Source organism: Dipodomys ordii, unplaced genomic scaffold (assembly GCF_000151885.1).
Source record: "Dipodomys ordii isolate 6190 unplaced genomic scaffold, Dord_2.0 Scaffold28, whole genome shotgun sequence".
Lineage (NCBI taxonomy): Eukaryota > Metazoa > Chordata > Mammalia > Rodentia > Heteromyidae > Dipodomys > Dipodomys ordii.
The window spans coordinates 8119780-8137932 of record NW_012267244.1 but is presented as its reverse complement, the minus strand read 5'-3'; the positions used below and the strand labels follow the sequence as shown (position 1 = coordinate 8137932).

The window sequence follows — 18153 nt, the reverse complement described above, 5'->3', positions numbered from 1 at the left end:
TATTGAGATAATCATGTAGGTCTTATCCTTTCTCTTGTTGATGTGATAAATTACATTAATTGATTTGTGTATGTTGAACCAGCTTTGCATCCCTGAAATGTATCCTGTTTGATCATTGTGTATGATTTTTTTGATGAGTTGTTGAAGTTGGTTGGCCAAAATGTTTTTTGAGAAGTTTTACATTGATGTTCATCAAAGAAATGGGTCTATAGTTCTCTTTCTTTGATGAGCCCCTGCCTGGTTTTGGGAGGAAGGTTATGATGGCTTCATAGAAAGAGTTTGGTAGTGAACTTTCTCCTTCAATTTCATTGAAGAGTTGGAGGAGTATTGTTCTGAGTTCTGGTTTGAAGGCTTTGTAGAATTCAGCTGTAAATCCATCATGTCCTGGGCTTTTCTTGGGTTTGAGGTCTCGTCTGTTAAGTTGGTTTAAATCATCTTGGTTTAGTTTCAGCATGTCAATATTTTCTAAAAAATCGTCCATTTCTTCCAGATTCTCAAATTTATTAGCATAAAGGTTTGAGAAGTATTCCCTTACTATGTTCTGAATCTTTGTTGTTTCTGTGGTGATGTTTCCATTCTCATCTCTGAGATTGCTTATTTGGGTGTATTCTCTTTTTCTTCTAATAATATTTGCTAAGGGTCAGTCAATTTTGTTAATTTTTTTGAAGAACCAACTCTTTGTTTTGTTGATTCTATTTTTTGATTCTAATTCATTTAATTCTGATTTAATTTTAATTATTTGTTTCCATCTACTGGATTGGGGTTTAGTTTGCTGCTCTTTTTCAAGGAGGTTCAGGTGTCTCATTAAATTGTTGATTTCAAATTTCTTCAATCTGTTGATATAGGAACTTAGAGCTATAAATTTGCCTCTGAGTACTACCTTTGCTGTGCCCAGAGGAGCTGGTAATTTGTGTGTTCATTTTTGTTGAATATCATGAATATCTGAGTTTCCTTTTTAATCTCTTCCATGACCCACTGGTGGCTTAGCAGTGTGTTGTTCAGCTTTCATGTGTTACAGGACATTCTTTGGTGGCTTTTGGTGTTGGGTTCTATTTTTATTCCCTTGTGGTCTGAGAGAATGCAGGGCATAATTTCAAGGTTCCGGAAGTTGGCCAAACTTGCTTTTTGACCTAGAATGTGGTCTATCTATACTTCATTCCAGACCCTTCTTGCTTTCATGGTTTCTGCTGAGAAATCTGTGGTTATTCTGGTTAATTTACCTTCACTGGTGATTGTTCTCCTCTCCCTGGCAGCTTTCAGAACCTTTTTATTAGTTTGTATTGATTCTGTATGGATTATAATGTGGCAGTGGGATGTTCTACTCTGGTCTGGTCTATTTGGGGTTCTAAAAGATTCTTGTATCTGGATGGGCCTATCCTTTTGTATATTTGGGAAGCTCTCTGTTAGGATTCTTCTGAATATATTACCTAATCCATTGGCTTCCCTCTCTAGGCCCTCTTCAATACCTATTAACCTTAAATTAGGCTTTCTGATTGTATCTTGTAGCTCCTTCAAAGATCTATCATACTTTTTGGTTTTATTTTGAATATCGCGTTCTCTTTCTCTATACAGTCTAAACTGTCTTCTGCTTCAGAGATTCTGTCTTCTGCATCCTCTATTCTGTTTTCAAGGCTTTTTATGTGGTTTTTATCTCCCTTCCTTCTTGTTGTGCCTGCTAATTCTTTTTGTGTGTGTGTGTGCCTACTAATTCTCATTGTGAAATATGTGCTGTACTATGAATGATTGTCTCTAGTTAATATAAAATAATTATAATACTATAGAATTTTTGTCTAGCAGGTGATGTTGAGGTCATCTAATTCAACCCACTCATTTCTAAGTGTTCTCAATTCATATTGCATTTCAAAAGATAGTTGTAACTAGGTTATATGCTAAAAATTGTAGAATTTTGGTTTTGTATGTTCTAAGGAAGACATTGAAATGATTAGTCTATAGTAGTTATTATTATACAAGTAATACAACTATAAGGTTACACTGATTATTTATTAAAGTAAAGAGTAGTAATTTTTATTTATTAAAAAAAAGAAGGGTAGAAGTATATCACTGAGTGGTAGAACTCTTGCCTAGTATGCACCAGACACTGGGTCTGATCCTTACCATTGCAAGAAAATTTACAAAATAAAAGTGAAAATCTGTATCAGGTACAATTAGAATGTATTTACACTTACATTTCTAGACTTAAAGCTGTTGTTACCAATAGAAATAAATTAATAGAAGGAGTAAAATGAGGCCTGAAAACAGTGAAAGAGAATTCTGTGGAATATAAACATTAAAAAATAGAGAAAGGAAAGCTAATCAAAGCAACTGAGGAGTTACAGGAAAAGCCACAGAATACTGGGTTAAGTAGAAAGATGAGGGTATTTAAGAAGGAAAATGTGTTGCTGTAGATTTTTTTTTTTTTTTTGTCGGCCGTGGGGCTTGAACTCTGGGCCTGGGCCTTGAGCTCTTCAGCTCAAGGCAAGCGCTCTACCACTTGAGCTACAGCGCCACTTCCTGTAGATTTTTTTTGAGAGATATGGATCCTTATAAAATGTATTGGAAGGCCAGTGATTTTTGAAATACTCTTTTCTCCTGCCTATTACATCAGAAATTTGTTTGAACTTTTTAATTGGTGCTCAAATTACTTCTTTTGGAGGTTTCTACTGCCTTAAAACTGTAATATTCAAATTAGGCTTTCTTAAAAACTTAAGATTATGAACTACAAGAGAGGACCAAAGTTTGGAAAGAAGTTCCTATTTTTAGATACTATGCATGCCTAAACTATTTTCTTCTCTAATTTTCATGGTCAATCGCCTGTTTTGCCTAAATAAATTTTGCCTTTTAGTTATGATAACACTTCAAAGAAATTAAAAGATAGAGGAATTCTAACCATTGTAAATTATTGCTAATGTATTAGGGTATTCTTAAAGCATTAGTGCACATACCAATATTTAAATGGGAATCTATAATTCTTTCATTTGTAAGACTTTTTGAGATGCCATGATTTTTTCTTTTATTCTTATAATTATGTTTCTTTTATTCTTATAATTTTCTTTAGAAAAACCTTATCATTCAACTAGCCAGAGAGAATAAAAGACAGAAAAAAATCGAGGAAAACAAAAGAAAAAACATTTTTGAGACACACTCAAAGAATTATTTGGCTATAAGATGTCTTTCTCCCTCTCTGTCTCTTTCTGTCTTTTTCCTAACACCAATCCCAACACAGACACACAGACACACAGACACAGACACACACACACACACACACACACACACACACACATTTGTACACATACTCCCATGAAGATTTGTAAGAATTAGGCAGGTTGCTATTTATTTATGAGTATGGTAAGAGTTCCTTGAAACAGATCCCATCAATTTTGTCCTTTGCTCTTTCTAGGTGTTCATTAGATTTAGGTCAAAATATTGATGACAGCAATGAGAAATCACCTAATCTTAAAAAAATTGCAATTATGTACAGATTTTCAAGTTGCTACTCATCAGATATTTTATGTAGTAGAAGCTAACTTGACTCATGATGGTCAGCTTAGAGCCACTGATATTTTTTGGTCAGGTCTCAGTCTTGAGCAATAGCATAATTTGCCTAAATGCAAAGTCTCAGAGGCTCCCTCTCTCTCAATATTCTTTCTCTCTCTCTTATTCTTATAATTATAGTGAATATGTGTAGAACAAAAAAGTCTTAAGGAATAATATTCAGGTTTTTGATTCAGGAAAATTTTAACCTGGAATAGAATAGAATTGGTACATTAGCTGGAAAAAATACAATTTTCCTCTTGATTTCTTGATAGAGATTGATTTTGATGATAGAATAAATAGGAGATTAGAAAGAATCTTTAACATTTTCAGTTTCTTTGTTCTATTAGCACCAGTTCTAACAAATCTTCTGCCTTCGTTAATATTACTTTAAATAAAAACACCAACTAGGCAATATATCTGTTGGGCAGAAGACTAAGGACTTGGTAGCAAAGAAATGATTTTTACATCAGCCAAGATTTCGGACAGGAGACAGTAAGGTGGTTTAGAGGGCAAGTGGCATGAGCAAGGATAGGAAAGAGACATGTTTAACATTTAAATTTAAGAGGTTCCAACATTTCTGACAAGAAGATTCCTATTTTTCATTCTGCATTTGTTTGAAAATCTTACTAAGTATGCTTATATATCAAATATTTAAAATATTTGTTAAATTGTGAAATTATAGGATTATATTCAGTAAAATGGAATTCAATAATCCTGTCATGGACCCAAGAGTGAGGGTTATATCATCTGAGAGTATTTTTGCTATAGAGGTCATGTCTCCAGTTCTTTTGTAGTAAATTCCTAGCTTTGTGTAGCATAAATTATAATCTGAAGGAGCATGGAGACTCCTGAGGTAGTCATAGATAGCTTTAGTTCTGTATTTCACCACTAAGAAGATGGCAAAGCATCTAACTGTTTTCTTTGCACATTTTCTAGTTTATCTACTCATAAACATAAATTGGATAGGTGCTTTACAAAGTGAAGTAGACTAAGTTTCTTTGGAAGTTAGGTATGATGCTTTAGTTAGGCAGATTGCTTTTTACAATTATAAGTAATATATGCAGATATGAACAAATTTACCTTGGAAAGAAACCTTAGGCTGTTGTTTAAATATGAAATATGAGAGACTCATGTATTTTTAGGTCATTAAGGAGAGGGACATGACTTTGGAGATTATATCTGGCATTTGGTCTCTGTCGATCCAAGAGTGAATAACCTTGGTAATATACTTCTACTGCAATAATGTTTTGCCTTACTTTTGGCCCAGAATCTATTGATTCTGGACCAAAATCATAAATCAAGATTTATGTCTCAAAACCTGTGAAATTGTGAGCCAAAATAAGAATTTCCCTCAAGTTTATTATTTTAGAAATGTTGTCATAGCAATAAGAAAGGTAGCTAATATCTGTGTAAGCAGTGTGGATGGTATTCAGTTGATCCAGTCACTTTTTCATACATAATGTGGCAAAACTTCATTATTGCATGAACTTTATAGAAAACAGGAGAATACAGTAAGAGAAATAATATCAATATAAAGCATGTGGGAATGCATCTAGTCACCTTAGTTTGATCAAATGTAATTCAGTAAACCTCCCCCACCCTTGAGACTTTGCTCATGGGATGATCTGGGGAGGAACTTAATGCTCCAAGCCTCTTACACTTTAATAAAAGCTTGGGCTTGTTATGAGATGACCCTCTTTCAGTCTATTGAAAGTGCATTACTTTCCTAATAAACTTTCCTATCACTTTATTAAAAAACAAAAACAAAGGAAAGCATAATTCCTATGGAAGGCTTTAGGCAAAGCTATTGTATAGGATTCTCTACAAGTTATATAACCTGAAGGAAATATTCTAAAAATTCTAAAATATTGCTTTTATCAGAGGCCTATTCATTAGATAGATTTTTTGCCCTGTATATTTTAATTTTCGCTTTGAAAATAAATGTTGAGGAGATGTAATTCTGATTTTTGTTTAATCAATAGTAGATGAATTTAATAGGTAGTATCTTTTAATCAAATATGTAATAAGATTTTCTCTTTTTATTTTTTTGGATCCATAGAGGAAATGAAATGTAATAGATCAATTGTCTAATTTTTATATAGTTTTTAAGTAGTTGTTAATGGGTCATAGGGTGGGGGATTCATTTTCCTCTTTTCTTCTTTATTTGAGTTAAAATTATCTTTAAGTAATTGTACAAAAGAACTGTCATATAACAATGAAGTTTATGAGTACAATGTATCATGATCAGCATTCTTGTCCCCCTCAACCTGCCCACTTCCCTTACTTTGCTTAATGTTGTGGTATATTTAGTGAATTCTTGACTGCGTTCTTCCCTTTTGCCCCCTTCATTTGTCTATCCTTCTCCCCTTGTTCCCAACCTTCTCTTGGATGTATGTATTTCCTGGTGTTGATTTTGTTGGTCTTTGACCTATTCTTTCTAAAGGATTATACTGCCATCTTTTATATTTCAGATAATGCATTTGTAACCACTTGTATACTGCCCAAATGAAAGAAACCATACAACTTTTTTTTCTGAGTCTGGCTTACTTCCCTTAATATAATTTTTTCCAAGGCTTTCCATTTCCTTATAAATGATACAATAATATTCTTTCTAATAGATGAGTAAAATTCTATTAAGTATATATACCACTATTTCTCAATTCATTTGTCCATTGAGGGGTGTCTGGGGTGATTTCATACCTTAACTGTGGTGAATAATGCTGCAGTGACTATGGCTGTGCTGATGACTTTATTACCACCTTGTTTGTATTCTATTGTAAAATCCCCGGGAGTGGGATTGCTGGGTAATAGGTAGTTCTATGTTTAGTTTTGATGTGTGTCAACAACAAGAAGCTCGAGACTGAAATTAGGAAAGGAATCTTATTTGCAATAGCCTCAACAAAAAAAAAAAGCAGCTAGGAATTAACCAAAGATAAGAAGCACCTCCATGGTGAAATTGAATATTTGAAAAAGGACATTGAAGAAAATTTAAGGAAATGCAAAGAGCTTCCATGATCCTGGAATAACTAACATCGTGAAAATGACAGTAATGCTCAAAGCAACTTACAAATTCAGTACAATACCCATCAAAATCCCCAAAGCATTCTTTAATGAAATAGAGAAAGCAATCAAAAAATTCATATGGAATGACAAAAGACCTCAAATAGCAAGACAATCTGTAGCCAACAGAACAGTGTTGGAAGACCAACTATACCAATCTTCAAACTCCATTACAAAGCCATAGTAGTGAAAACAACTTGGTATTGGAACAAAAGGAGGCCTGAGGGCCAACAGAATAGACGACCCAGAAACAAACCCATAGGCCTATACCTATCTCTAATATTCAATATCTATCTAATATTCAGTATCCATATCTAACATTCTATAAGGAAGCCAAAAACATTGGCTGGAAAAAAGACAACCTCTTTAACAAATGGTGCTGGCAAAACTGGATATCTGTGTGCAGAAAACTGAAACTAGAGCCTCACGTATCATCTTGCACCAGCATCAATTCAAAGTAGATCAGGATGTAATACCAGAAAACATGAAACTGTTACAAGACGGGGTAGGAAAAACACTATGGCTTTTGGGCATTGGCCAAAACTTCCCAAATAGAAATCCAGAAACACAACAAATCAAAGACTTGATAAATGAGATTAAATCAAATTTATAAGTTTCTACTCAGCAAAGATGTGGCTAACAAGCTAATAGCCCACAGAATGGGAGATTTTTTTTTTTTACCAGTTATACATCTGACAAGGGCCTAATATCCAGAATATACTTAGATCCAAAAAAATTAAATATTCAAAATTTCAAACCATCAAACTGGGAAAGAGTGAGGGAAGGGGTAACATTGGCTAAAAAGAAATGTACTCATTACCTGACTTATGTAACTATAACCTCTCTGGACATCGCCTTAATAAAATAAAAAATTAAATTAAAAAGTTATGCCCTCAAACAACAATCCAGTGAATAAATTGGCTAATGACTTAAAGAGAGATTACTCAGAAAAAGAATTAAAAATGATTTCAATAGACAAATGAAGAAATATTCAACATCTCTGGCCATAAAGGAAATTCAAATAAAAACAACACCGAGATTCCACCTTACCAGTTAGAATGGCCACCATCAAGAACATAAATAATAACAGTAACAGATGTTGGTTGATGATATGGCCAAATTGGAACTCTTATACACATTTTATGGGACTGTAAGCTTGTCCAACCACTTTAGAAAGCAGTATGCGATTCCTCCAAGAACTAAACTTGTGTTGTTTTTTTAATTGTTAGGATTTTCCTACTTGATTTTATATGTACATATGCATATCCTTTTTAGAAACAAATAATGACATTTTAAAACTATGTTTTGTAGTTTTCTGTGAATGTGGTGCTGAGGAATCAAACCCAGGGACTTACGCTTGGAAGGCAAGCGTTTCACCCCTGAGCCAAATTCCCAGCCCAGTTTTCACTTTTTAATATATGTTTACTTCAAAGGTGATTCCTCATTCATGTTTCTAGAAAGTTTCATGAAACTTGGAGATTAATCAATGATATCTTTTTCTGTTAATAAAAAAGAAGATAAATAACTAGGTGTTGGAGCCTATAGAACCTAGTCCACAGCTAAAATACTATTAAAACAAGAGGAAACATAAAAATAAATTACCTACTTCTTGTTTTATTCTTCTGTTTCTTCTGTGGATGCTTTTTAGTATGTTCATCATTTGAAAATATTTTGGCAAGTTTGTAGAAAGTAGTGTCAGTAACATGTTACTATTTAATCTGGGGGATTTGTTTTGATGGGAACAGAATTTGAAGCCATCTAGTGAATACTGAAAAGCTATTTAAAGCATTTTAAAGGGTTTCTAGAACTGATACACTTGATTGGATTACAATCATTACTAATGATACTAATTAAGAAAATTGCTTTTGGGGGTTCAAGTTTAATATGTCCTTTACTTAAACCATCTATGGACTGGGTATAAAATGTGTTTCATGCCTAACATGTACTTTTAGTCTCAATCAGAATCCTAGTGTGAAGGGAAATAAAAAAGCTCAGAGGAAATACGGAACTATAATTTAAAGCATCAGTTACAATAGCCAGAAAGACTGGAAAAAAGAAAAAGAAAACAACAAACTAAGCTAAACTTGGCAAAAATCCCAGAGATGCCAATGAATATAGCTTGCATTATATATATATATATATATATAAAGGGAACATAGTTATAGATGTAAAATTTGTAAATAGGATTCAGAAATGTTCTTTCTTTTTTCAGGATAGACTACCCTTTTTTTCTTAGGAATTATTAATATGTATTTTATAAGCCAAAAATTTAAATGCAGTTATCCATTCCTGCACCCACCATAGATACTCTAAGAAGATTTTTGAAAGGATACATGAAAATTCTTAATTTCAATAATAAGCTCATGTTATTTTCAAAACTCACATATTGTACTGCCTTTCCCTTCTTGACCTGTGCCTTAATTCTTAAAAAAGCCTTACATTTTCCTTAATTTTATGATATATAAGTTATTGTAACTGTAATAATTGACTCATAAGAGAAGTTTCTCTCCACATAGTGACTTTAATGTGACTGTGCATATTCTGGAGTATGTAAAGCTTAGAAGTGAATAATACAGAGAGAAAATGACAGTGCTGGCACAAGCCTCTGACTGACTTCATATATCCCATCAACAGATATGTTGAGCATTTGTGTGCCAAATGTGGGGTTATAAAGACTAAAGGACATAATTTCTTTTCTTAACTCAGTAGTCCAGTAAATACAACAATGAATATTCAATGAAACTGTTATATGCTCTGTACTACTACATTCAGTGTGTAGGAGTTATACCTCGGTTTGCCAGAAAGTATGTGCATAGTTTCTCAGTGGAGATAGGATTAAAACTGGACAGGAAGGCATGGGATTCTTTCCCACTGATATAATCTGTGTATAAAGATAGTCATGGAGAATAGGAGAACAAGTATGTGCAGAGTCAAGACAAAGATGCTTAATAGGGGTGGTTCCAGCTTAGTAAAGAGACTCCAATGTCAAGACTCGAATGGGACGGCATTTCAGCCTGTGTACAGTACCATGTTGTTGTGTTGGTTTTTTTTTTTAACCCGAATTAATGTGGTTTGGACAATCTACTGGAGGTGGTTGAAATGTGAGTTAGAATATTAGTACAAAGTTTTAATATCCCAAGCAAGAAGTAATAAGACCGGTGGTACTGAGGTATTGCCTCAGTTGGGCAGGTGAATGAGAACTAAAATTCAGAGGTGGAGCCATACCCATAGGAAGGAAGTCACATCAGTAAGGTGCAGCTAGGAGAACATGTTAGAACATCTGTACAGAAGTGTTTATCAGGACCTTAGGAGTGATTGAGACAGTTACCGCAGAAGGTAAGAACAAAGGAATGAACAGGCTCAGCATATATTAATTTAATGGGAATACTTTTTTTTACAATCAAAGATCTTTATTAATGTTGATACTTTGTTTACTTTGGATTGGGTTTTGCTTTTCTTACTTTTTACTTTTTGTTTTTTCCAGTAGTAAGGATAGAACTCAGGACCTTGTGCTAGCTAGGCAAATATTCTAACTTGTGAGCCACACATCCAGTCCTTTTAGAGGGCTTTCAATATATAGATTTCTAGTACTTTATTTTAAACTTTACAGAATCTTAATCTCATGGAACATGGAGAAGAAAATGACCCAATTATCTCAGTAATAAAAAAATTATTTCAGTTTATATGCTTGACTTTTTACCCCGTCTATTCCAATATTTCCTTTCCCTCCCTTATCCCCTGCTAAATATTCAGAAATCTATGTAGTATATTTTGTTGAAGGATATCAATAAGATCATTTTATTAGAGTAGCAGGAACATGCTACTAGTTTATAACTGCCACTGGGTATGTTTACACTTACTGTTGGTTTTCCTGCTGCTGATGCTGCCCAGGCTGCTGTTGCCTGAAATGCTGCAAGTCCACTGTTAGTTTAAAAATACTGGCTAAGGTTAAAAAAAAAAGTTAGCTGATATTGATTTAAAGTATTTGTCCCATTTTAGACAAATGCATATTTTCTGGCTTTTAAGACCCAAAAGGCACAAAAAAATGTATCTCTGATGGCAAATTCTCTGTCTGACAAGTGGGAAGATGGTAGAATGGTATGTTTTAGAGAGATCTTTATTGTATTCTCAGATTTTGCCATGTTGGATGAGTCTGACCTTTCATTGTATTCCTGCATATGATGTGTTGTTCACTTTCTGGCAAATAAATTGCGTTAGTTGGAACTTAAAGGTTGTTTTTTGTTTTTTTCCAGTCCTGGGGCTTGAACTCAGGGCCTGCGTGCTGTCCCTGAGCTTCTTTAGCTCAAGGCTAGCACTCTGCCACTTGATCCATAGCACCACATCCAGCTTTTCTATTTATGTGGTACTGAGGAATTGAACCCAGGGCTTCATGCATGCTTGGCAAACAATCTACCACTAAGCCATATTCCCAGCCAGAATTTAAAGTTTTTCACACAATTTGTGACCCATTAGAAAAAAAGTGAAATTCACTTATTGAAAAACTGAAATCATTAATTATGTTTTAGTTCTTTCTCTTCTTTTTCTTTGTGATACACATATTGCTGTGGGTATACTACTCTAAAACATCTGCTCACTAGAAGGTTATAGAGGCACAAGAATGCTTTTACATGAATGCAATAAAGCAGCAGATGCTTCTTAATGACAAGTTTCCAATTCATTTAGGAAACAAGTCATTTCTGGATTTTTGTTTGTTTGTTTCCTCTAAGTGTGGCAACTGTTTAGATAAGTGATTCCAGAAAGGGTAGAATTGACAAACCTATCACTCATATAATTTTTTAAGGTGTTGGAAGTTAGTCTAAAAGCCTCACCTAGGGAAGGTATGGCTCCAGTGGTGGAGTACCGTCCTTGAGCAAAAATATTTAAAAAGAACCAAGTGAGAGCATGATGTCCTGAATTCAAGCCCCAATACTGACACAAAAAGGTGTGTGTGTGCATGCACATGTGCTAAAAGCCTCATCAAACAGCACTTCAATAAAATAGCCATTTTTTACTATGCAAATAATTCTTTGCCATTTTAAGTAAGAAGGAACATTAATCCAGTATTACTAGTTTATTGTGCTTTTATTTTCTTCTTTGGAAATGTTTGTTAATTGTTGATTTATTATTATTAGCATTGCAAATAGGAGAAACAGTAGAATGCTCAGGTTTGGTAATAGATTGTAATAGGGTCCAGCATTTGGAAGTGAAACATAATTCCTTTCAGGAGTAAGTTCTACTACATCAGCAAGATCAGGAGTTACTGAGGATGTCTGTGTATTGCTCTGCACAGGCATTGTCAAGACTAGTCTCTCCCCAGCACAATGAGCAGCACCCACAAAATTGTTTCAAGGTGTGGCAAGGAACTCATAGAAACATCTTGTAATAAAAATTATATAATTGGTAATTCATTAAGATACCTCTGTTCAAGGAACTTTCTCTTAAAGGCAAAGACTCTCTCACATACACACGTATCTTGTTTCTAACTCTACCCAGGCTAGGCTCATGCAATCCTGTTTCAGAGACCTGAGTAGTTGGGGTGTTTCCCCATGTCTGGTACCTAACATATATCCTATGGTACTTGCAGCACTTCAAATCAAATAGTTGCTGAACCAATGATTTTTGTTTTCTCCTACCCTCTCCATAGTTGCATAATCTTGTTTAAAGCAAAGACTCTGTTTTGTTTGCCATCCTATTTCCAGTGCCAGTAGCATGCCTAGCATATAGTTGGTACTCAATGATGATTAGTTGGATGAATAATTACATGCCAGCAGACACACTTGTACCTATGGATAGATGAGTATTCATGAATATGTGTAAAGCTGAGAGACTTGCTGGCAACACAGGCCATGTGAATAGAACAATATATAGGCTGAAATATTTTAGTAGACTGAAGCAAGAATTTGTTAGATAAAAGTTTAAGTGGTTAGAGGCGATGAGCTGACAAATTCTAGATGATTGAAGTTAGTTACTTGGGCATACTGGTGTACTTAAACTAAAACAATTCCTAAAAATCCTATCTAGGTAGTTGGTATGATCACTGAACTAAAAATAATCTTTGGGACAGGGTGATTAAGATATTCATTTTCTCAGTGCTACATAAAACTTGTCTATACTTGAGAAAGCTGGGGAAAAAGGTCTAACAAACCAAATTTATAGATGAAGTAAAATGATATGTACTCTGGGAATTATACATTTTCTCTAATAAGATTTGTTGTAATTATTTTATAGTTATTTGTGATTATTTGTATAATGTATATTCTTATATTACACTATAAATAAGTGTTATTTTTCTACCCTCTGTTCTCCCATTTTAGGACAGTGTCTGAAATAGGGGTTGGCAAACACCAGACTTCTGGCTATTTTTTTTAATCGTCCACAGTTAAGAATGATCTTTACATTTTTTTTCTGCTTATATGGTGCTGAGGAGTCAAACCCAGGGCCTCATGCATGCAAGGCAAGCACTCTACCACTGAGCCACCTTCTCAGTCCAATCTTTACATTTTTGTATGGTTAAAAAAATCAAAAGAGTAATATTTTATGACACATTAAAATTACATGAAACAAATTTTACTGTCTACCAAAATGGAGGAATATAGCTTCACTTACTAATTAATATATTACCTCACTATTTTCATGCTCACAGTTTTGACATATAGAATATGAAAAGCCTAAAATATTTACTATCTTATCCTTTAGAAGAATGTGTGGAGACCCTCGATCTAGAACATAGAAGGTACCCTATAACATTTGTTGGATAAATGAATAAGTTACTCAGTGTGCCTATTATGTATATCAGATAGATATATGCATTATTTTACACAGTATATATCTGATAGAGGAAATGTGACAGGAAGTAGCATTTGTTTAACCAGTGAAGAAGCCAAACTGTAGAAAGCTCTGCCATAAATTGGCAGAGTGAGACGGAAATAGAATCTTAAGTCCAACTCTCAATTTCATTCTTTCCAATCTAGGTGTTTTGACCAGAAACTTTAAGTATCCCCTTGTACACTAGTAGAAAATGGGATTTTCATCTTGCTCTCATTTTCTGTGGAGACACTATTATTTAAAAGCACAATGTACAATGCCTAGCATATGAGTAGGGACTTGTGGAAATCTTTATAGGATTCTGTTGGTGTAATGCAAGCAAGCAAGGAAGCAAGGAAACAAAACAGTAGACTCCTACTCAGGTTCAGATAATCCATGGCTTTGTGGAAGATCCTTTAACAGAATTCTTTGCAGGGTCTTTTCCATGGTGTTTCTTGGGCATGTTTTGAGAAGACCTATACTGTGGAATTCATTGCCCTCAAAATTTTCACAATGCTTTCCTTTTTGATCTGTTTATTTTTTAAAAAAAGTATATTTTCAAGCTTTGGCAGTGAATGTTACTTATTTCTAAAAGTGAGTATAGAAGTTTATTTGCGTGCTAAAGGAATTTGCAGTTTATTCATCAAGACATTTATAATTTTCACTTATTTAAGTTAGGATAGTACAATCTTACATTAGAAAGTAGCTTCAGCCAAATTCATCCTATTATACTTAATTCTCATCACCCTTTTAAAGTTCATTTTTTTCTTACCCATAGGTTGTCAATGGCTGCTTTTTATGCTACAACTTCAGAAACCTTATGCCCCACAAAGCATGAAATCCTTACTATCTGGCTTTTTTAGAACAAGTTTGAGGATCTGTGAACTAGGAATATAAGAAAAGTTAGGAGAGATTAGATGTGTAGTATGAAGAAAAAAATCTGAAGATGATTCTTTTCTTCATATTATTGAGAATCTATTATGTAAAAACAATTCTTGCTTCTTAATTTTCTGCAAGGATAAATCTAGTGGAAACCGATTTACCCCATAATAAGGCAATAAGGAAGACTTTTCTTTTGCTCTGGAGTTAAAACATAAAATGCCTTGTAATGCAAGTCTTCCATATTGTTAGGTGTATGTGTATGTATGTATATATATATATATATATGGTATATATACTATATATATATATACTATATATATACCATATATATATATATATATATACCATATATATACACCATATATGCCATATATATGGTATATATATATATGTATATTTAGTATGGTTAGAAAAATTATAAATCCTTGCAACAGGAAACATGTTAAAGGCAACTAAAGAAAAATACTTCTCTTATTGGTTTCTGAAGTTCAAAATGCCTGAAAGTCCTTCTTTAGTTAGTTATGATTTATATAAGAATTTTCTGACCTTCAAATCTCTTATTCTGCTCGTTCTTTTGCATGCTGATGTACAGAAATTTTATAAAACAGGTAACAATTTGATTTTTAAGTCCTCTCATCCCTTTTTTTTAAAAAAAATAGGAAAACAGTGCTTTTAATATATTGTGATGATGTAAGGACTGATTTCCCTTAACTTATAGTAGGTACTGTTAAGCATTTCTACAATATAGAGATATATATGTATGTGTGTATATATATAGAGAGAGAGAGATAGATGGCACAAAATTTATTTCTCTTTGGCACCCAAATTCTATTATTAAAGATTCTTGTTGATTTAGGGTTATCAAACACAGTTCACTTGTTAAATGGAGTGACTGATAAAAGAATAGCCTAATAAATCATTATTGGCTAGTAATTCTTTAGCTAGAATAAATGAATCAATTAGAGGGAAAGGAAGAAAATGAAGACAGTATTTGGATAGGAGCAGATAAAGGAGAAACAGCAATCTGGGAGTGGAGTGATGATCTGAGGTGTGAAGTTAGTAGAAGCACATTAGGCTTTTCTGAGAGGAGCCCAAATGAGATAACAAAGTACCTGAATTGCTAGAGAAGGTAAACTAGTTAGCAGAATAATTTGGCATCTTGTTTAATGGACTTTCCTGACTATAATCTAAAACTGTACGAAGGCAAAGAGTGTCAGAGGAGACAAAGCTTCTGAGAATGGTCCAGTACAAACCTACTTTAGTATCATTAGCAACATTGTCAATAAGATAAATTCTTAAGTCTCACTCCAGAACTGTGATTCAGATGTTTAGGTATGGAGCCTGGGACACATCTGTCGAACGTTCCTCATACTCAATAATCCAATGGTCTTTGCAGAGTGGAAAAGCCCTGGGCTTGGAGCCTGAAGGTTTAGGGTTTTTTTTTCTTGGCTTGTATTTTTTAATTGGTGGGCCATCTTAGACTTTCCTCCTAGTGCAGAGGAACAAATGCACCTCAATGTACTTCAGTATGGTAAAAAAAATTATAAATCCTTGCAACAGGAAACATGTTAAAGGCAACTAAAGAAAAAATACTTCTCTTACTGGTTTCTGAAGTTCAAAATGCCTGAAAGTCCTTCTTTAGTTAGTTATGATTTATATAAGAAATTTCTGACCTTCAAATCTCTTATTCTGCTCATTCTTTTGCATGCTAATGTACAGAAATTTTACAAAACAAGTATCAATTTGATTTTTAAGTCCTCTCAGCCCTTTTTTTTTAAAAAAAATAGGAAAACAGTGCTTTTAATATATTGTGATGATGTAAGGACTGATTTCCCTTAACTTATAATAGGTACTGTTAAGCAATTCCACAATTTCTTTCTGTTAGATAATCCATGTTCTCCCTCCTGCAGTCTTAAAGACAGCCTCTTTACTGGCTGCCTTGCTTCAGGTGATAATGGTCACCTGTATTCTGTGCAGTCTTAAAGGAAACAAAGCCTTAAGAAGCATATTGGAATCAGCTGCAAACATCCAGATAACTGACAGATGTGCTCTGGATGGTTCTATGTGTCCTTCTTCTTGTCTTGTCCTTGGGTATAGCAATCTTCTGAGAAAGGTTTAATTACTGGAGACAGATTCTTCTCTTACTGGGAACTCATACTGGCTGAACTAATACTAGTTCCATTCACTTCTGATATACCAGGGAGCGCAAAGAATGGCACCTCTTGTTTTCCTTTCTCAAGAATCAGTCATAGTGGTGATACTATTACTGGCCAAAGAGGCACCCTTGCTAAAATATTATCCTAGTAATCATCTTGTGACCACTCTGCTATTTCAGTATTGCCCTGGGAGCTGTAAGACACATTCCTGCCCTGTTTAGAACCTGCTCTTGTATACTGGATACAGCAAGTATTGTTGCTAAGAGAATGATATGGATTGCAATGTTTCTTGTGCTAGTCACTTACTGAAAAGTTACAAAAATCACATGTAAAAAGTCATTCTAAAAAAGAAAAAAAGTCACTCTAAGGATTAAGACCGTGAGAAGAACACTCCATGATAAAGGAATTGGCTATTTAAAGTCCTGTTACAATAGCATTCTTTTTGTTGTTGTTGTTGAAAAATTGATCTCTCAGTGGGTCTACCAAAGACTCCATTGGTCTTTTATCACCTTTGGAAATATTAAATTGCTGTTGACTCAGGAAAATTAAAGAGTTTGTTACAAAGCACATCCTTCCATTATAATGAGGTGGTCACTATGTCCACTCATGAGAATAGCTAAAGAGTCCCAGAACCACAGAGCTCCTTTGTTACCAACCCACTAATGCTGGGTTTGGACTGAAGATTTGGCTGGCAGAAGATAAACTGACTCAAGGGATATTATGAATAAAGCTTGTTACTTGTTTTTGCTCAGTAATAGTAATAGAGATTAGTAGTGATAAAAGAGAAAAATCCTTTTTCTTCTTTAATTATTTTTCCCTGTAGGATAAATAGAGATATGGATCTTATTTCTAAAGCCCAATATGCGATTTGGGTTGCTTTTCAATAAAATATCTATGAAGTATCTTCAGCATGTTCCCTATTTAATGAGATTTAGTTGTAAAACTTAATTCATATCAGATTTTCTAAATGAGAGATCACTGTCAACTTATTGTTAATTGAATTCAATAAAATCAAGGTTTCTATAATTAATGTGAACCACTTAATCTTTTAGCTCCTTAAATGAAAGTAATTTTCTAAACATAGGTATCCTTTCATTTAATAAAATTGGAAACATTTGAGGCAAATAATGTATTGTGACTTCTTTTTCCAGTAACTCTCAATATCAAGTCAAGTATGTTCACCTTTTAAAAAATCACATAATAAAAGAAAAGTGATGAAATATTAACAAATAAAAGGCCAATATTATGATATTTGGCATATCAATCCAAATTAAGTATAGTAATAGTTAACAAGACATACTATACTACAAAGAATATGGACTTCATGTCAGCACATGTAAGTTATACCCTAGACTTCTTTTCATGTACAAGACTGGGATTTCAACTTGATACTTGATGCTTTGGCTCGTTATCTAGAGATCTACTAACTGAGCCATGCCTCCAAACCCTAGTATATACTCCTACTATGTAGGTGATATTGAATAAGCCAACATTTCTGGGCTTTGTCTATATCTAAAAGATAAAATTTTGGGGCTAGATAGAAATATTTACAACTGTATTTTACTTCCAGAAATCCCTGATTCAACATAGCAAAATGATAGCAAGATTTTTTCCCTTTGGTTTTTTTTTTACTTTGTAGAAATTAGGTATTTATAAAATTAAAATAGTATGATGAATACACAGGGACTCATGATGCAGCCCCAACAACCCTCCTTTC

At 33.8% G+C, this 18153-nt stretch overlaps 1 protein-coding gene across 1 annotated transcript in view; it reads left to right on the top strand.

Moving 5' to 3' along the window:
• Atg10 (autophagy related 10) overlaps positions 1–18153 on the top strand; it is a 267153-nt gene that overhangs the window by 145152 nt on the left and 103848 nt on the right. The gene's annotated exons all lie outside the window — the stretch shown is intronic.